Raw genomic sequence first — 22,174 nt, forward strand, 5'->3', positions numbered from 1 at the left:
CATATATGGTGGTAGCCACAAAGATAAACAGGACAGTTTTTCCTTTCAGGGATCTTTCTAATTTTGGAAGTGCAGCCAGTCCCTAATGAATAACGACTTGAATTGGTCTCAGGATGAACCTCATGACTGAGGCTGTCTCAGCAAACACAACAAACTAAATACCCTGACAAAAGCTTAAATACTGGAGAATGACTGGGTGCCCATGGTGTCCTGTACCCCACTAATGCACTCCCTCTCTGTTTACCTGGGGAAACATCATGAGACAGGTTAGCCTCCCTTCCAGCATGTTCCCAGCTCACGCATAACTGTGTCTGCCACAAGTTTCCCGTGTGACACTGAGTTTGTCACGTGGTACATCTGCACTCATCCTGACTCGGGTGCTATGTCATAACGATGAAGTAGTATAATTTCTGAGGTGAGTTGCTATCTCTTCAGGGAGCTGTGCTTTGTGGGCTTTCTGGGCAAACCAGGTCATCTGGAACCAGTCTGGAATTTTTGTTGTACTTTGTAATGTACAATATTAGCATATCCTTGATTGCTATGTCTCATTTGTCTGTTTTAAAATAGGACTAATAATACTTAATTTCTTTTATTCATTGATTTTATTATCTATTTAGATATTAAGCTTTACAGGAGAACCTGGCCTTTTTTTTTTGTATCTGTATAGAAATGCAGTTTCTATCATTACATAAGCCAGTAATATAATACAATTATTAACACCATTATGATGACTCTGACTGGTTTTAAGGGATGGTGGGTCATTATTAGGAAGTTGTGGATTGCCTCAGATAGGTAAATGATTTTGCAGCAAATTTCACTCCCTGCAAATATTAGGTTATTCTATTTTTCTTTCAGGCAAAAATTAAAGTTTTAAGTGCTTACTGTCCCTCAACTTTCTTTCCCTAATCCCTTCCTTCCTCCCTCCCCTCTTGCCTCCCTTTCTCATCCTTCCCTCCTTCCCTCCAGGGTGAGATTAGACTAGCTTTTCCTAACTTGTGGATTTCCAAAATCTCCAGGGAGGTGAGGACTCCAGAGGAAGCTTCTTGTTGCTATGTGGCATTTGTGAAAATATACTTCTTGGGCACCACTCATGGTCCTCTTTGGAGTATGATGTTGATCTCTAGGAGTCCATGGATCAAAAAAAACATTCACAGTTATCACAAACACTGATGATTGGAATGTCTGTATTTTTTGGTGAAAACACCTCTCAAACTTTGTGAAAGTTTGTTTCTGTGTGTGTACGTACAAGTGTATTTCTGAGATTTGTGAACTCATACTTTTCCTTCACAAAAATTGCAGGATCTTTATGGTATTGTTGGCCTATGTTACACCAGGTGCATCTTGATATCATTGCTTTAGCTGTTCACTGGATAATAAATAAGAAATTGAAAGTTCTTATTCAAGAACTCCTTATGGCTCAGACTTTTAACCCTAGTCCCTGGATTCAGAGCATAATTACCGTCATTATAAGACAGGTGAAAGCAATCTATGAAAACTTTTCTGAGGGATGAGTGGGAACAGAAATAAAAACTCTTTCCTTACTAGCAGTTCTGGACATCCCATGATGTCATCTTTATCTACTCAACCATTAGGTGGGAGGGATGGGATGAGATTTGGCTGAGTGGCAGTGCTAACTTCATTATCTTCTAACACTATGTCATGTTTTTCTGGTCACTTATCAAATGTATCCACTGTTGAAGAAATGTATTCAAATGTCATTGGAAAAAGTCTGGAACAATTCTGCCAGACTGGTGTTTTCTCCTCATCTGTTTTGTTAGCATAAATCTAATGGAACTACAGTGCATAGCTAAGATGTCCATTTCAAGAACTCCCATACAAATGTGCAACATAAATTACTTCCGTGGAATTTCTTTTTTGAGTGATTGAGTTGTTGTTAAACTTTTTTTTCATGGAATCACAAAATTATCTAGGTTGGAAAAGACCTCTAAGATCACTCAATAGTCCAGCTGTTAATCCCACACTCCAAGTCCACTACTGAACCATATCTGTAAGGACCACATCTATGTGTCTTTTAAATAACTCCAGGGAGGGGACTCAACTACTTCCCTTGGGATCCTGTTCCAATGCTTATCAACACTTTCTGTGAAGAAATTTTTCTTATAACACACTTCCACCGGGATATCTGCCTTGATGGTCTTCCTCCAGATTCTTTACCCACAGACACTCATCCTATTGTCACCACCGTTAAGCTCTACACAATCAAAACTCTCCCTAACATTCAGGGCTACTCCATCGCCTCTTCTTCCTTGCCTACTCTTCTGAAGAGTTTAGCCATCCACTGCAGCACTCCAGTCATGAAAGCCAACCCACCATGTTTCCATGATGGCAACTATGTCATAGTTGTCCTAGTGTGCAATGACTTCCAGCTCCTGCTAATTGCCCATGCTGTGTGCATTGTTGTAGATGCCTTTCAGTTGGGATATTGCTTCCAGTACCTTTTTGAGGGAAAACCCCTAATTTCTACATGACCCTTCTTGGTCACTTCTCTGGTTCTTAACACATCAATAACCCTTGTGTCTTTGCAGTGTATGTGCCTCCATCCCTTACCTCCACTGAGGTCAGACTGAAGGACCTTGATAGCACAAGCTAGTCCCTCAAACACTGGCATGCTGACCCCAGGCTTATCTCTAGTGAGCCTGGTTTTATCCTTTTCCCCCTCCAAATCTAGTTTCAAGCCCTTTCAATGAGCCTTGCCAACTCCTGAATGAGAAGCATTGTTTAATATATTTAATTTCTCTCTCTTTTGTTAGCACAGGAGAGTCAGGGGGATGGCTGCTTTGTCTGACCTCCTCTCCATGGAAATAGTTACTATAATGGGTTTAATTAACTATGTAGTATTGACGTAATTAGTTATCCCAGTGATTATACTTCTTTAATAAAAGCACTTCATTTGGGATGCATTTCTCTTCTGCATGTTCAGAGACCTACACCTATATTTCATAACTGTCTAGACATCAGAACTCTGTGCATATTTTAGCATCAGACCTTGAGAGAGAGGTTATCTTGCATGGCTTAATATAATTGGGAAGAAATTATTTCGCCCCCTGGTTTCAGACTCACTTGCCTACTGAGAGTAATGGAGATGGGAGGAGGGACAGTAGCTCACTTTGAGGAAACCAAAATGGGGAGAGGGGAAGGGCTGGGTTTGGAAACTGCATGCCCAGGCACTGGCTCTTTCTAACTTTTCAAGCTCAGAGTCAGTAACAATAAAGGGAATGGAGAAAGTTAACTTGTAGGCGAAGTAAATGCTGTATATCTGGTTTATTTATATGTATTTATGTACACAGATCTATTACTGTAGGTGTTTATGACACAAACCTACATCCATTGTGTTATATTTGCATACGCCATGCCTCAGTAACTCAGTATTGTTATCACACAGCCAAATCAACAATAAGAAATGAATTTTAGTTTTCAGTTTGGTTTTGCCTTTTGTTGGCGCTTTTTTTTTTTTCCTGGGAAGTCACTGTTCTTTGTGTTTCATCCCTCTGGCTAATCTTGAAGAGCAATGCTACAAGGAGGAGAGATTACCATATGAAAATGTCATTTTGTATCATATGAATACTGAAAGAAAAAAACAACAACCCAAAGGTAAAAGGTCTAAGGGAGGAGATTAATTCACTGTTCATGAATCAATCTGCCACAAACCACTATGAGTGAACTTCTTTAGCTTATATCTCAGTTCATAGCTGGGGGGAGGGATTCCTATCTGATAAAATATACTCAAAGACTAATGCATTCTGCACACAGCCTACTTCATAGGTAGGAGGTGTTATTCCTGTTGCTGTTGCTGTGTTTTATCTAACGTTTAAAAAGTTTTTTCCTCTCTCTCTCCCTATCTGCTCTTCTTCATCTCTTTAGTTTACAGAACTGTGCTGCAATCCCTTCAGTCTTTCTTTCTTTCCCTGTTGAGAGAGACAGACTGAATTCACTGCAGGCATTTGAATGCTTCATGCAGCACAGGAGTGAACTCTGTGGGTCATTTTAACAGCCAAATACATAAACAAGTTCTCAAGAAATGGGGAAAGCCAAGCAAATGGGGAAGAACTGGTAGAGAGACCTGCAAACACGGCTTGTTCTCTAATCATAAGGAATGCTCCACTGAAGCCTCTATCCCTCATTAAATCAATAAAATCATGTGTCCTTTATTTTAATCCTGTATTCAAGAACCAGGGATAGAGACTGAGGCTTTTCATTTCATTGTTTCTAAAAAATCACTGAGATGATATTGACAAAGGTTGATTCTTTTACCTTGGTGCCTCAGAAAATGTCAGTATGGAGGCAGGTGCTGGGCATTCAGCCACTTTTTTCAAAAGCAGAAAAGGAGATCTGTGACAGCCTCATTGCAAGTACTGTAGCTTTCTGAGACATTTTGTTTGGTTTGATGTTGTGCTGCAATGACGAGAGAGGAAGGATCTGTTATGTACAGCTGCATGAATCTCTGGATTGAAGTTTTTACAGCCTTAGATCCTCTTTTATACAGTAAAGGGGAGATGAAAGCAAATAACTCACATGCTGTGAAACAGGTACTATGGGATTCTGAAAGGCTTAGCATTCCTGGTAAGTATTTGATCAAAATTCAGACAAGGGAACTTTGCACTGTCATTTGGTAGAGTGACAAACATGGTAAAAATACCTCCAAAATCTTCATTATTTTGTCAGCTCCAGCTTGATTGAATTAGCAAAGAATGAGTCACAGTTAAAAAAAGAGCCATTCTCCCCTGAAATGTATTAAAGTTTGGGTGGTAAAGAAACACATGTTTATTTCCTAAATGAAATGCAAGCAGAATATGTATCAAGCCAGAGAAACAGTAGTGCTAGTTTCTTATGCAAGGCATGTTCAAAAATTATCTTTTACTGAGATCATAAAATGGCTCCAAATCTCACTGTAAATGGGGTTTCTGTTCCCCACAGTTATTTATCCAGTGTCAGATCTTGTATATCTTACATGAAAAAATGCTTGGGTGAAAATGGTGAATAATGTAAATACAGGCTGGTTGTTTACCGAAGATTGTTCATCTTCAGGGAGACCATTTTTGTTCTGAAAAGTGTTCTGTATGTATTTCTTTTTTGAAAGATGCCACCAACACTACTTCTCTGGTCAGTTTAGGTAGGGCTTAGCCAATGTATATGTTAGTCACAAATCTGATATAACATGTGTTGTTACTTGTGATAATTTTAGACACTGTGGTTACTGGCCTAGTCTGCTGTTTGCTAAATTTTTAAGAATGTTACATGGTGGTAGACTAAAAAAAGTAAAAAAACCCATTCAGGAAATGAATCTACTGATTCTTGGATAATGCTGGGTAATAATGATGAAAGCAAAACAAACACACACAAAGCACAAAAAGAAGAGCCCCTTAGAATAATGTGGATCATTCTCACCTTCAAATAACATATGCCACCACACAGCCTTTCACTTGATCGATGAGTAATTGTAGTTTGAAGTCAATAAGACCCCAGTGAGAATCCTTGAAATGTTCTACATGTACCATGTTCACAATTGCAGACCTATTAGGCACTTAAATAAACTAAAGTAACATGAGTCAGCAGAGTGCTTTGCCCACAGATTAGCTTTAACTAGTAATTTTCTTCCAAGAAGTCATTAAAAAAAGTACTTATAATACATTAGTTAAGTTAGAATGTAACTCATGCAGTCAAAACTTAACAGGTTGCTGTAGCACTAATGTGTAAAACAAAAGTGCAGTTGTTTTACCAGTTGTACAATCAGCGAAGGCCCACAAAGATGACTAAGGGCCTGGAGAATCTGTTGTGTGAAAAGTGTCTGAGAGAGCTGGGACTGTTCAGCCCCTTCTCTCAGGAGGAGACTGAAGGGGGTCTTACCCTTCTGTATAAATGCCTCACAGAAGGGACTGAAGATGAGGCATCCAGGCCCTTTTCAGCAATCTTCATGGCAAGAGGCAATGTGCACAAATTAAAACATGGAATTCCATCTGAACACAACAGAATGTGCTTTTACTGTAAAGGTGATCAAACACAGGAACAGGTTGTCCAGAGAGGCTGTGGAGATATTCAAAATTCAACTGTACACAATCCTAGGCAACCTGCTGTAAGTGACTCTGCTTGAGAAAAGGGTTTGGACGAGTACAGTCTCCTGAGGTCCCTGTTTACCTATTGAGTGTTCAAAGTAGAAATTCAAGTGCTTAGCACAAAATTAAAAAAAATATAAATTCTTGAACTGCAGCAGCTGCTATGCAATGCTCTTAAGCAAACTAGACCAATATGATACCATCAAGAGATATCTGTCTCTCTTTGCAGACCCTAATATATTGCTAGATCATCCTTCAATCAGTTATTAAATCGATATAATATGGTACTCAGGAATATTTTTTTCTGCTTGCGATAAATCCACTTAGCATGTTATACGTCATGATAACTGACCATCTTCCTGTTCTATTGGCTCCTTTCTGAAGGTATCAGCTAGGGATGGCTGGAAGAGCTCTGGTTGAATAACCAGAAAATGTCAATCACTTACCACGACTCAGTCTTTTTTGAAAAGTTTTGAAATTCCATCTTGAAGAAAAAGGAAACAGCAAAGTTGTAATTGACTCAAACTGTCTTTGATAGTTTTTGATAGTGTCAAAATGTAGTCCAATGTCTTCATTTTTAAATAATTTGCATGTGCATTGTATATACTATTAAACCAAATTGAAATGATTAAATTAAATCAGTGTTTATTTTATTTTCAGTAGTTTAAGTTCTGACTTGTCTGAAATGTACAGAATATTTAGATAATCCCAGCGAATTATCTGAATTCATTGAAAACTAATTCAAAATTCTCTAAGGACTGGAAATCCCCATCTTCAGAGAGCTCACAGAATGCTTTCTATATGCATGAATCAAACACCCTGGCAAATCAGTTTAATAATGCTAAGCTGCATGTTGGCTGTGGAAGATATACAGGACTCTGATGCATTTCAGATTGTACAAGATGTGAATATGAATAGTGTGAAAGATGTCACATAACAGCAAGGATGATACAAGTAACAAAAGACTGCGAACACTGTTATGCAATGCAGCCTAAAGCATAACTGAAATAGATACCTACTCTGCCAGACTCTACCTATCGATAGAATTGCATGAGTTAACTATAATCTATATCCCATTAAAGATTATGGGAGGAAAAGATGATAAAAGTTAACACTGCTTAAATGATGTAATTGCAGGCTTCATGCAACTCCTTTACTAGCATCACTATCAGTGATGTGAAAGTCATCACCGCAGAAGGATAGAAGTGGGAAACCATATTATTACCACCCTCATTACTTCTGTATTTTTGGTTAGGAATCATGGGAACATTCCATTCTGGAGAATTTCAAGAGCTGTTTTACAATTTAAATGGCATTTTCTTATTCAACCCGTTTGAGCCTTGAATTTAGTCCATTCTATTTATTCACATTAGTGGCACAGAAATAAATCTGTATCTCTATCTCCTCTCTCTAGCCTTGAAGAGCCACTCCAACTGTTACTGAGAGACCCGAACTTTTCCTGTTAAGCCTGTGAACAGAATAGCTAACATGGATTTATTTAGCTTTTGTCTCTGCCAAGGAAGGAATAGCCTTGTACAGGTGTAAGACACTAACATTTGGCTGCAAATTCTTACAGTGGACTATGAGGCAAGAGACACAAAACACACACCTGACAGTCAGAACCAAGGCTAAGTCTGTAGAGCTGCCTGTTTAAAAATATGTCTTTTTGCATCAAGAGAGAACAAATGTGGCTTGGAAGTTCAGAGGCTTGGGTGACATAACACCAGAATACGTACAGTCATCTGTTATATGTGCAGTTAGAACAGCATGTAGATTTGACTAATATACCTTATTTTTTGGAAACTGAGTTAGAATCACCTGAAATATGGGAAAAAGACTGATCCTGTACTGTGCAGCTGTAACCATATGTACTAGAAAGTTCAGCAAAACCCCTCTTCTAAGTTTTCTAAACTAGCACTGGTACTTCAGTCAAATTTTTCCTGTATCTGCTTCCTGGGTGAGATGTAGTAACAGGAATCTTTTGCTGTGCACTACTTGGTCCATGGAAATCCCTGGTTGTGCATTTTAATATAGGTACTAAATTAATATCTAAAACAATGTTTTGCAAACCAAACACTGTTTGGTGAATTTTACAGAGTTTGTCAAATCTTGTAATGAATGATTTGTCAAATACTTTAAGTCAAAAACCCAAACAAATAATCAAATAAATCATAGAAATATTATCCAATGAACTCTGTCTTTATGAATTAGTGTCATTCTGTTGTGCTTCAAAACAGCCAAGCTTCACAAACTATTTAAAGAGACTGGAAGTGAGATGAGTTCAGTGGGAACACAGAATGATGGTCTGCCCAGTCTCAGGGTACACCTCAGCTGGGCACACTTCTACTAGAAGAACAAGGATCCTGTAACCAATACAATCCCAGTCAAATGTAACGCAAAACTCTCTGGAGCCATCAAGATAGTAAAAAGAAAAGAAACTCCTCAGTAGCCTGGGAAATGGTAATGCAAAACTAAAGATGAAGGAAAAATAAATGAACTTTGGAGACCTCTCACTGTATCAGCTTTGACTGCATGAACATCTTCCAACTACTTTTAACATGCTTTCAATGCTAAGTTGCACTAAAGAGCATTAGAATTGCAAAAGAGTAGAGTTGTAGCCACTAATTCAAATATGTTATACTAAACAGGAAAGACATATCAACAAATATTCAGAGAACTCATAGACTCACTAAAGGACTAAAAGACTGAGATCATGAAAGTTTCTAGTCAGACCACAGGCCTCTGAATTGCACCTCTTACTCCCTGTACTGAGCCTATAAAACTCAATGTTATCTTTCTCTGACTTGAGCAGTTAGCCAGAAATCCAGATTCCATTGAGTAGTTTAAGTCAGAAGGAAAGAGAAGTTGATGCTAAAATCCTATTTATTAAAAAAAAAAAAAAAAAAAAAAAAAATTACAAAGGCTTCTTTTCTTTAGTACAACAAATATCAAATGTGGCGAGATGCTATCTTTCCTTGAAGCTCTGAGCTCTTTTCACATCAGCACTTATCCCATACAGCTCTCGCTTGGCTGGGCAGTGGGCTGTGTTCCCAGTTTGTGTTCTGGCTTTGTCTGCTGCTCTTTTGGTCTGGTTTTTTTCTACCTACATATCAAAGACACATACTAATTCACAGATGTCATTAAGCCACAGTTACACCAAACTAAAAAAGGGTTAGCTAATTTGTTCTAATAATTTTCTGATAATTCTAGTAATTTTTTTTTTTTTTTGTTTGTATCTTCCGAAGAGATAGCTACATTTTCCAGAAAGGTATAATGATACGAAGACGTCAAGAGATTGAGTCCTTCCCTTGGCCAGTTGTTCACATGGCTAATCACCTTCACTAGCAAATATCTGTGCTTGATTCCTCATCTGATTTTTCTTGAGAACAGTTTTCAGCTTCTGATGTTTTTATTCTTTCTTTACTACATTTAAAGGCCTTTGGTAACTGGTGAGTCCTTCTTATGAAAGTACTTATACACTATGATTAATTAATTAATCTCTTGGCATGCTTTTTGATGAACTAAATAGAATGAGCTCTAACTCTCACTGTAAAACATTTCCCTCAGTACTCAGATAATTTCTGTGACTCTTCCTTGAGCCTTTGCCAGTTCATCAGTGCTGCAAAATGTGGGCACCAGAATTGAAAAATAAGTATTATTTCTAGTGGTATCCTATATTGAGCTTAGCTCCTCATCTCTCTCTGCTTTTCTGCATTAGTCTTCTGGTTATACATGCAACAGCCGAATTAACTTCTTTGCAGGAGTGCTGGGATTCATGTTGAGTTACTTATCCAGCGTAGGCTTTACAGTCTTTTGGAAGGTCTCTGCTTTCAGTGATGTCACAACATTTCTAGACTAATGAAGTTCTAAAGCTTGAATAGTTTGGGAGAAAGAAAGAAAAGGACAGTCTGCTGGGTTGCTTAAGTTACGACTGGTAACTGGTGTTGTAAATTAGCAAGTGCACAACTCTGAGTTTACCAGGAACAATTTGCAATGAGCTGCTGTGTACTGAAATGGCTGTGGTCCATGTTGCATGTAAAACTGGTAAGCTTAGATGTCCTACAGAAGGCCTTGATGGAAATATCTGCGGCTGTGAATTGTGGTCTAAGCAAAATCTCACTCCATTGCAAAGGCTTTAAAGAAACCACGCTGAATAATCAGCCTGCTCAATCACTGACTAGAGAAATTTCTTGACTTCAGGGTCATGACCTAATTTGCATTATTTTTTTGAAGTTAGATTAAGAGAAAAGAGAACACATCTCTCACTAGCACCAAGGAAAATATATAGCACTACACAATGAAGTGGCCAAAGGATAATACAAATTGAAAACCAGAAGATTATTCCCTAGGGACTTTATTTTTCTGTGGGTTATTGTAGCAACAAAAGCTGGTTTGTTTCCTTTAAATATATACAAAGCATCTGGAGGAGTCATGTGCCAGGTGTGATCTAAATGTAAGCAAAAACATTGGGGGGGGGGAGGCGTGGTCCGAAACTTTGTATCACAAACTCCATTGTGCTAAATGGGAAAACAAAGACCACTATTTTCACCTCTGGTCTGGAAATAGAAGCCCATAAATCTGAGTAATATCCTTTTCACTGAGATCTTCCTCTTATCTATGTGAGCTTTTAGCTTTTTCACTCTGTATTCTCGGCTATCTCATGCAAAATAGGGCTAGGTAAAAAAGATAACCTACACAAAGATTTGATGTCAGGATGAGGTCATTTGGGTAATTTTTATTTTGTCACATTCTTCCATTTGTAATCCAGAAACTGCAACTGGTCCTCTCCACAGAACTTTCAGGCTAACTCCATTATATTAATTTGAATAGGAAATCCTCATAAGGATTGCAATTGCCATTCAGCTGTACCTATATTTTAACAGAAGTAATAATTCTGTTGCTGATTGTGTGATGAAATACACACAGGACCTTTTTTTTTCACAGGGAGAGATCAGAGATACATATAAAGCTAAGTTAAAGTAAAGCTAAAAATGAAGGTAAGTATATGGCCCTTCATCTGAAAGCTGCTTTATCCACATTCTCAATCCCCATTTTATTTCTGACAAAGCCTCACTGAAATCCATGGCTTTGACAGAATTGAAGGAATCCAGGTTTGACTCAGTTTGAGGTATGTATTTGGCCAATCTTTTTTTAAAAAAAGAGTTGGTCCTTGATGTATTACCTTTTTGTAAAATGTACCTTGGAAAACAAAAAGATTTACACAATTTAAAGTCAAGGTTCATGAGATTTACAGACTGTATACACTGATTAGTATTTGAGCTTATTTTAAAGGGATTCCATGGGCCTTGCCAGGATCATATATTTTGAAAAATCCATATCAAAGTACTGTTATTAATACCGTGGATGTTTTTAAAAAGTACTTTACAATTTACAGTTAAAAAGAGAGTAAATTTCCACTCTGGAACAGGCAAATTTATTCTGGCAATATCAGAATCAGGGTTGAAAAGGGTAAGATGCATCAAGTTAGTGTCAAACATGTAATACATAAAAATATTTCCTCAATCTACTTTGTTTAGATGAGTGATTTTTTTTGGCATATAATATAGATATGGTTGACAAACTATTCACCTTTTGCTAAATTTGTAAAGTTACTTTGTCTGAAAAAAAAGTATAAAAAAGAAAAAGTGTTAAAAATGGAGAATTTTTACTTCTGAAACACTGTCTGTCCCTGGTTTCCTGCAGTGGGCATGATCCTGAACCCAATGTTCATTTCCCATCTCGGCTTCATCCCATCCTTGTCCCCAGGGAGGTGCCTGGTTCAAGGGGCTGGGGCCACCCTCGTGCCCCCCAGCTGTCCTCCTCCTGACTGGGATGCTGGAACATGGCCGTGGCTGTCAGGGCTGTGCCCACCCCAGGGCTGGAGAGCAAAGGTGTCAAGAAAACTTGAAGAAGGTACAAGTTGCTTCTGACCAAACTCAGCCATAGAAAGGAAGGGTACCAGAGGTGGGAGCAGGGTAGGTTACCCAGGAGAGATACAGAGACACTGTCCAAGCATTCAGAGGTGGGGTTAGGGAAACCAAATCCATCTGAAGCTGAATCTGGCAAGCAATGTGAAGGGCCACAAGAAGGGCTGCCTCAAGTAAAGCAAGTGGTCTTTACTGGTAAGGTTTGTGTTCAGCAGTTCCAAGTCCAAATAGTGCCCATTGACAGGGTTGGCAATTGGCATAAACTGAAATACAGGAAATTCCAAGAAATAAGGAAATATTTTTATTGTGAGGGTGGTCAAACACTGGAAGAAACCCAGGAAGAGAGGCTATCCTTTGAGATATTAAAAATCCAGCTTGACATGGTCTTGGGCAACCTGTTCTCGTTGACCGTAGTCTGAGCAGGGGCATTGAGTAGGTGATCTCCAGAGGTCCCTTCCCAGCTCAGTGACTCTCTTAATCAGAGAAGCTACTTATGCTCAGAACACCTGAAAATTAGGCCTTTTGTTTAGAAGCCTGTACTGGAATTTGTTTACTTCCTAAAGTCATAGAAGAAAAGTAAGCTATTTAGACTCTGTATTAGGAATTAGCTTTCTTAATTATCTGACCAATGTTAGTCCAAGAAAAAAAACAAGTTATATTGATTCAAAAATTTAGTATTAGCCACAAAAAATAACGCTGCATTTTTAAGCTAATATCAAGGTCTTAAAACTGAGTTAGAGGTGGTCTGAGTCATCTCTTCTGGAACTTCAGACACTACTCATACGGCTTCCTGTCAAAGCCCTTCACCATCTTTGTCACCCTCCTTTGAACACTCTCTATTTGCTTAAAGTCTTTCCTATATTGTGGTGTCCAAAACCATGCACAGGAATTGAGGTGAGGCCACACCAGTGCAGAGTAGAGCAGGACAATCACCTCCCTCGGCCAGGCCTGGTGGACCCCCAGACATGATTGGCATTTATTACAGCTGCTATGATGGATGGTTTACCTTCTCTCCTTCTACTGCTGGAATTAAAATCCCATTGGTTCTAAAACACAAAAATGGATCCTGTTTCATTTAATAGAATGGCAGATCATGCTTCTATTCCCCACGTTTTGCCAGTAAAGCCATTATTCTGTCTGGGTACATGAATTAATGAAAATAACTTTATGAGACAGTTTTACAAGGCGGACTACTTTTTCTACAGAAAAAGATAGAAAAAGTACAGAAATGCTTCTTATAACATACCTTTAAACTATACAATGGCTTATGAGACAAGTAAAATAGAGTCTAATGCATCTTTCTGGATTATGCTATAACAAAATTAGCCCTGGCTGGCCAACATTCAAATAGAAATATTTGCAGTTATTTCCAGATTGCTAGAATCATGCTATTCCTTAAAATGATATGGTACACATAGGCAATTTTTAGGCATGATGCTATAAAGGATACATTATTCCAACCAGTTGAGGAAATTTAAACTACAGAAGTTACAGTGAGATCTCTTGCAGAGATGCCACCCTGTTTGTGCAAAAGAATAAACCTTAGACAAAAAGGCAAATGTCTGACAGGCGTACATAGAACAGGGAAGTCTTAGGAAAACAATGTTACCATTAAGGAAGTATTCCAAATGCCAACATTTTTTTTGCTGCAGGTTCCTTAGGTTTTGATTTTTGATAAGTGATTCATGTGCAATGTTCTCCTTTAGGTCTGGATAACTGTAACATACCAAATTATATCTATCTAGTCTAGAATTCAGATGGACATGGCAATAACAAAAGTCCTTACATTTTTAATAATATGGTATTTCTTTTCTCTTAGAAAAAATGCAGGTATTTTTCACAGACATGATGCAAAGTCTTGCTTAGATTTATGGTGTGCATATTGAAGTTATTTTTATTTGAAGAATTTTTCTTGCTGTGGCTCCCAGAGTAACTGAAGTGCCTGTTTTCATTGCAACACATACTATGCATTCCGTTCTTGGAGAGTTAACAGTGAATGACATTATCTGTGACTCTCCAAAACATGTTTATTCCAAAAGAGTGGGTTTTCATAAGTGAATAGTTAGTTTGTGCCATGCTCAAAGGACAAATGTTTCATCACGCTTGCATGGAACTACAGGAGTGTGTGAAATACTGCTTGGGATCACAGGTCTTTATTAAAAGTGATGCTCTGTTGGAATATACAGATACAATGGCTGTGATTCAAATAATTCTCTTTATTCGAATTATGATAATAATTCTATTTCAGAAGCAGTAGCAGTTGCCTTACAGTGTGCCTAAGACTCCAAGGGAAGATCTGCTGTAAAGAGCCTACACTATAAGTAAGTGAAAGCAAATTGCTAAAGAGAGGAATTTACAGAAGCAGTAAGGCAGACCTATACAACAGATAGTGGCTTCATCTTACTGGTACCTAAACCCTTGACAATTCTTTCTGGAAACTAACTGGCAAGAGACATTACTAAGAAAGAATTAAAACTGTATAACGAAATGTATTTGTTAGCGAGAAACTTCTCACAAACAGAAAAACATGGGAGAAAACATGAAGATTTTAGTGAATGAATAAGGGCAGTATTGGTGGAATGGGAAGGAGTAAAAGACATTGATACAGGAATACTGTCTTTAGACAGTGTTATACTGTCTGAATTCCTATACTGCTTTCAGTGTAGAAATACTGTCATGCAATCTCATGCACTTGCTTTCTCTGTGTAAGACTGGCTCTGGAGATGCTAGAGTCTGAAAAATTTAAATACACCCTGCAAATGAAGACCTAGGGAGTGATATGAGTTGTAGATACCCTGCACAGACAAAATGGTGGTCCAGTATGCATGAAGGAAACTGTGTGTGAGTGAACAGAGAATCAACCTGGGACTTCTGTTTGATCTAAAGAAGATAGACATATAGCAAAAAAGACAGCTTTGTGAGGTGCTTGCTCAGAGATAGCAACTGAAAGAATGTTTGCTTAAGTGATTACCCAGGCTATAGGTGGTAGCTGAGTTAATGTTTGCAGAGGAGATTACCCAGAAATATGGTAGGCATAGTAGGATGGCCATTTTCCAGTTTAACATTTTAATTTTGGAAAATGCTACCTTGTATGAAGTGCAACGTTTTGTAGAGGAAATTATTTTTCAGTGTTAAGAATTTGACTGGTAAAGATTACAGGAATTTTGACTTAGGAAAACAGAACTTCAGTTGAGTTACCAGGATTATGTTTGGAGAATATCTGGCAAGAAATATACTTTTTTGCTACTCAACTTCTGAGTGGAAAAAATATGGTGAAGATCTTAGTGATGCAGAAATCTTGGTTCTTATCTAGGCTGGACTCTGTGGATGCTGTGGCAACATGAAGCTGTTTCCTGTGTTGAAAATGTCAGTCCTTACATGGAAAATACGGAAAAAGTGGTGGTTGTTGGACAAGGAAGAGATTATTACAGATTTTACTGAGTGATTCTCACTGAATGGGTTCTCTGTTGGGTGTCAGGAAGAGATGAGTGCATTGAAAATAAGGTCATCTCTCTTGGACAAAATCAGTAGGACTTTGTGAGACTATACAGACCATGCCACTGCTTCATTCCCTATCAGTCCTGCTTTCAGCTGCCCCTTAAAAAACTAAGTATGGTCCCATGGAATCATACCTGGGTGGGTGACTTCATGAAACCTATGCCAACCTCTATTTAATCTCAGCCAGCAAAGGCAGTAACAGTGTTTGGATATAAAGAGAGCAGGGCCCTTTCATGCTGTGTTCTACCTGTTCTTTGCTAACCAGGGTATGTGTAGGAGCTTTTCTTGAGCCCATGCAGGTTTCTAGTAGCTCTGCTGAACTTCAGAGCAGAGCTGGAACTGGGTATCACTACTTCTCCCCTGTTAATTTCCCTGCCCAGAAGTAGAAATGCAATAAACAGGGTTGATAAGCAGAAGTACTGCAGCTTTCTAAAATAAACAATTCTCTTGCATTGGTGGCTTTTTCTATTCTACTTGAGTATTATTTCATTTTAGCTAATTCTTGGTGTTTTCATCATTTTATAAAGTTGTACAGCAGATGTGATGGGAAAAGACATCTCAAATCATACGCTGAGTAAATACTGGAGGAATCTTATATGCTCTCTGTTTTGTGCTCACTAGAAGCATGCAAATTTGTCCTAACTCAGCTCCTGCTAGCAAACTTCTGTACTGAAAATCATAAGCATATGAGCTGCTCATGGTACAATCATGAGAAAACCGTTTGTGTGTGAACCAGCTGAGTGTGCTCACAGGGGGAAGAATTCAGCCCAGCAATGCTATGCATTTAATAGCTTTATCCATTCAGCTTTATAGCTTGCCATTGGGTGCAGATGTTTTATGACTTGTAACAGTTTAATGTGTCCTAGTGGATTACCCTCCAAGTTTCTCTTCATCAAAGCACTTGCTCCAGGTAACTGGAATGTCAGATTTAAATGAAGTGCGATGCGAGAATGGGGATTGTCAGATTTTAAATGAAGCACACAGTGGTGCTAACTAAAGTTTTAAGCATGGTATGACATTTCCATGGCCCATCTTGCAGGCTCTCTACACCTCTTCTTCTCTCAGTGTGCAAATTATTGTAGAGAAAGAGGTGAAACAGTCACATACTGCATTCTAGTACAGCAAACAGCCAAGTTAAAAATTATCTGAAAAGAAATAATGTTTCATGTGAATTCAAAGTCAGATAAAAAGTGTAACAGACAGGGCAACACCATTTCATTCCCAAAGATAACCAGGCCTCTTAGGGGCACACTGTTAATTACATGAATGGTGAGCCTTTACCTCACTCCTCCTTTGCTCCTCCTCCTGTTACTCACATGTACCTTGGGGTCATGAATATGCCCAGCCTTTCTTCCCCTGTCTTTCCGGACATTTCTTCCATCTTGGTCTTCCAAACAGGCATCCTCTTCCTTCCCATCTGACCCCACCCCCTTCATTGCTCATCCCAGTTGCTCTGGTTTAGCACTGGTGAAAAAACTGAACCCTCTGGAATGCTTTTGTTGCTACACAGAACTGAGTGGTCAGGGGATCCATGCTGGTAGTCCCTAGGGTCTTCGAGTGCCTTCTTTTTCTCCTTTTCCAGAAATTTACTGAAGCAATAAATCAGTGCAATGATGGAGAAAAACTAAGACAGGGGATCTCTGGAGACAGGGAGAGGAAAAAAGAACAGTAACAGTGCAATAGGGTTTGTGCTACTTTTGTCTGCCTCATGTCTTACTGTCATGTTTTTCTGTAAAGCTTATGTACTATGAGAGAGGAAAGGAAAACAAAAATCCTTTCTGATAGAGGATGAATTGCCACGAAGGTCCCACATGGCAGTGAAGTCCAAATTTCTCAACACCTGGAGAGCCAGCACTAAGTAGGTTGTCTGAAACCTAAACAGACACAAATGTGGCACCATAAATGGTATCTTTTCCTGAGGCAGAGAATGAGGTGAAGACAATCACAGTGCCAAAAAGACAATGCATGTCATGCTGAAACAGATAGAGTACAAACCTCTAAGACCTCAGAGTGTGTCAGAGAAGAGATCTTCAGGTCTTTTTGACAGGTTTTGCATGTTCGACTATTATTAGCAGAACAAAAGGTTGCACATGGTTATTACTGAGGTGCCAACCTCCCCTGGTTCACTCTTTTTGTTTGTTGTTCTAAGAGGAGTGCAAGAGAGTCACTTATTTTCTGTCTTTGCACATTTAGGCTGTGACGAGTGGGGGGAAAAAGTTTTCAGATTAAAAGTCAAAATAGAGAGCCAGAAAACACTCACTACCTGAAAGGAAACAAACTACTTTTATTGTCAAAAAATGAGGGAGCTTTGGAAGTCCTCAAAGTGTTACTCTATAAATACCACTGAGAAAATAATTTGCATGGATAATATACTTTGGTTTCATTAACAGAATACCTGAAAGCAATATTTTCCATCCTTCTGGATATCACTGTTTTTTGTATTTTGTAGATGGTGAGACAATCTTAGAATCCCAACTAATAAGATTTTTCTGCTGCGCTAAGTACTTTTTGTAATTTATGGGCCTACTGGCCTGAAACAACTCAAACTATATTTTAATATAATAGTATTTTAATAATATATAATAATATTTTAAGGTCTTTCAATTGTGTTGTGTTTCATTTGAGTCTGTCAGTTGTACTTCCTTATATATATGGTATTGTTTCTCTTTTCTAGGTTGGATGGCGATAACTCACAACAATGTTATTCCTGTAACTGCAGCAGGCAGCAAAATTAAGATCTGAGGGAATTTCAGTGTATAACCTCCAATTCTGCTTCCCATGAGTATTTCATGCAGGTTACATTGAAACTGAAGAAAGAAGGACAGAGTGAATGTGACTTTATGTAAATCTGTTGAGAATGTGGCATGAGTATTCACAAAAAGGCTTTTCATGCATTAGTTATTCCTCCATAGTTAAATATATGATGCTCATCAACTACGGCAGGTAAATGTGCACCTGCAGAAAGAAATCTGGTGAGAATATGATAAAGGTCTTGCTTGGCTGAAGCACAAATTACCACTAGACTTGGGTGCAGAAGTTAATCTTGCGATGATGATGATGATGATTCACTTGGGGGAACTGTGGGGATTTGTAATATGAGTTATATCAATTTGTAGTTATTGCATAAATACAAATATTTAGATGGAGTGTTCACAGTAGTTTGCCACAATGGGAAAAAGCAATGGTAGAGAAAGGATTTTTTTCTGTCTCACTTATATATGTAACTGTTGTCCGAGACACTCTGTACACTCCATGGAGGGATACAGACACTTTAAGGAAGTTATTTATCTCAGTTTTAGACATCTAAAATAAGGCAGATGGAACAGACTATCTTTCTCCACAGAAGAACTTTTAGTCTGCATTGCATTCTAACAAGCAGGCCCACTGGTTAAAGCAATATGACCTCCTGCAGGCAAACACAGTCCATGTCGTAGCACCCTGCCACCAGTACAGTCAAACACAGTGATAGTGCCTGTCTATATAACAAATTCTTTTTCAGCTGCAGCAGAAGTAGCTCATCTGATGAATCAGTCACAATTGTGCTCAAATGTGTAGTCAAATTTACACAACACAGAACACAGTGCTCCACGCTCTCAGGAAATAACCATCATGCAGAAAAGTTTCAGTTTGCATTTGTGAAGTTTGTATTAAGTAAGAACAATTCTGGTGTGGCTGTAAATTCAGATATTTTTCCCCCAAATAACTGAGTTGGATTTGGATTTGATTTTGCAAAGATGCAGAGCATTTTCTGGATGCACAGTTCCCTGATTACTTTGAAGAGAAGGACACAGTGCCTCATGAGATCAAGTCCTCCCGCCATGAGGAATGCCTGTATCTGAACTGCTGTGCTCCTTAGATGTGTAACATTTTGAAATGCCCCGTAAAACTATCACTTACCCTCCATTACTGCTTCCAGATGCCAGACAGAATGAGTCAGGTGTCTAAACTTGGCTGATTGGCCAAGCTCTATCTATAATTGATGGAGACAAGCGCTTCTGAGGGGAGATTCATCTGCTCTATGGAGACTATGAATCACCATGTCGCCTATCTCTTGCCCCTGGTTATTTCTTGGCACCACTGATGCACTTTGTGGCACCTTTCAGTTGCACCGATACTGCTCTTTGTGTCTGTGGCATTCATCAAGTAGCTTAAATTGTTTGGGTGAAAAAAAAACCAAACCAAAGCAAAAACTAGAAACCAAGCACTCCTCCCCATACTACCAGTTAAAAGGAAATCTATTCCCTGCCTGTACCTTATTGTGTGTTGGTGTAGAATTTTATGAAAATCAAGTATTTTTAAAACAGCAATGGCAATCTGTCCAGGGAACTAATTTAAATTAAAAAATGTGCTTTTGTTTTATGTGCTTTTGTCCAGGCATTAAAGAATAAAATAAGAGGATGTGAGTTAAACAAAATTGCCTGCTTTGTAGTTCTTTTTCTTAACTCTCCAGTTCTTTCCCTGCCTGGTTCAGTCCCTCTGAGTCCTGCAGATCCTGGGGGAGGGAGTATGTACTAAATTCCTTTCAGCCTTGGTAAACATACTTTGCACAATCTAAACCAGGGTAGTGTTACACTGCTTTGCTGGACCTTTTGAGAGCCCTGAAAGGGAAAAGGGGGAAAAAAAAAGAGGATATTTGACATCTGCATTGTACTGGAGTAGCTACAAGCACTGTCTGTTATGGAAGAGAGGGAGAGGGACAATGCTCAGGATTTTGTACTGAAATGACCTAGCCTGGATTTTTGGGCCTCCTGTCTCCCTTCCTTCCTTGCCTGAAGGACACTAAGCCCGCCCTCCTTCCCACTGGAGGGGAGTGGATACTCCATGACACCCAGGCTACAGGAGGGACATTTTACTGCAGATGAGAGACAACCTTTATTTCACATTCTAAAAGCAATTTTCTTACAAAAGGATTCTGCCTTTTGCATTTTAATAATATATAGGTCTTTTTGTTGTTAGTCTCATTTTCACAGGCTTTCCTTTCTCTCTGAAGTAAATGCTGCTCCACACAGTTTCTTACGATCTGCAATAGCAGTAGTAATTACAATGAAATACTTAATGTTTAAATAAATGAATAAATAAATAAATGAAATTAGATTTACAGTGAGTGTCATGGATGCTGCTTGTGGACATCTGAGTCCCTGTAATTTTAATTTTTGTTTTACATCTGCCTTAGAGAGAATGGGATTTCCCCAACTAATGTTAAATGCTTTTTGAGATTGTCATTGGTTACTGACAGAGGGAACTTGGTTATTTCCTTTGTGCCCAGGATGTGTGAGAGCAGACTCTGTCGTTTAGTTATTTTGGTCCCCCAAATGCATTCATTATTAAAATGACCTACCACACTTTCCTCTCATGCCCCTTTTGCAAGCAGCACGCTGTGAGGGCTTGATATTTGGAACTCAAGCTGTTGATAACCGGCCACAGAATTGACTCTGTGTCTATTCCTTCAGTGGCCGAACATAACTAACATACAGGAGAGGGCTTTGAGAATCCACTGAGGATTTGCTTTTCCCTGGGAGAGGTAGCAGATAAACAGGATTAGAGTATTTACACGGTCTTGAAATCTGGGTCGACTAGGTCTTGCCCAAGGCATCCTTCTTATTTAGCAGCAAGATTTGATTGACTGAGTGCAGTGTCAACATTTAGCTTTCTATCCTCACTTCACACAAGCTAATCATCTGAATACAGGGGGCTCCAAATGCAAAAGGTGTGGTCAGGTTTTTCACTTGGTTTGTGAACTGGCTCAGCCCAAGGCTGTGGTGGATGATTTGGGAAGCACCATCCTTATCCTTTATCAAGCAGTATCCCAGCTCTGCTGAAGTTCAAACCTTAGTTTTGCTATTGATCTTTTCTTAATACAGATGGGAATTGAATTCAGCAGTAGATTTGCCTGTGTGAAGGGTCTTTGTTAGGGCTTATCTTGCCTGAGCAGTGAAATGGTAGCGTTGAACTTCAGGGTGAGTACAGTGCCTACAGCTGAATTTGTGTGTGAAAACCACATGTTGGGCCTAAAGCTGCTCAAGAAGCTTCCACTGGTGGCAGCTCTTCCTCCCACCCTGTCCCCGGTGTCCTGCTTGCTTTTGCTTTCCTTCGCTGCTGTTAGCAGGTACTCCTTGCACTGGTGTAGCTGCACTTAGCCAGTTCTCCCAAATCATCTACTTAAAAAAACCCCTTGCCTTCTTTCCAGGAAAACAAAATAAAACAAAACAATCTTTCAGTGATGATCCTGTCTTGGATGCAGCTTATGGTACAAAACAAGGTGGCACAAGTGGAGAGGTTTAGATGTTTATGGCGGGAAGCACATTGTGTAGCATGACAGTAGCTTACACAGCATCAAAAAATCTGAAAATGTAGCCTAAGACCATGATCTGATGATAAAAAATAAATAATGGCAGTTTTGACCTCAGCAGTTTATTTTGTCTCCCCATTCTCTATTGTTTCATTATTTGATTTCTGGTTTGTGTGGTGTGGTTTGTTGTTGTTGTTGTTTTGGTTTGGTTTTTTTTAATTGAATCAGTTTCCTGCAAATGGTTGTGGTGATGGAAACAGGAACAAGCAGGTGGGAGCAGGGAGGAGGGACAGCTTAAGCTGACATTTGCTGTCATTGACCACAGCTGCAGCATTTCCCTGGATAAACAGTAGCACGGTATCTTCTCATCTAGTGACATTTCACAGGTT

This window comes from Coloeus monedula (genome assembly GCF_965178545.1).
Source record: "Coloeus monedula genome assembly, chromosome: 2".
Taxonomy (NCBI): domain Eukaryota; kingdom Metazoa; phylum Chordata; class Aves; order Passeriformes; family Corvidae; genus Coloeus; species Coloeus monedula.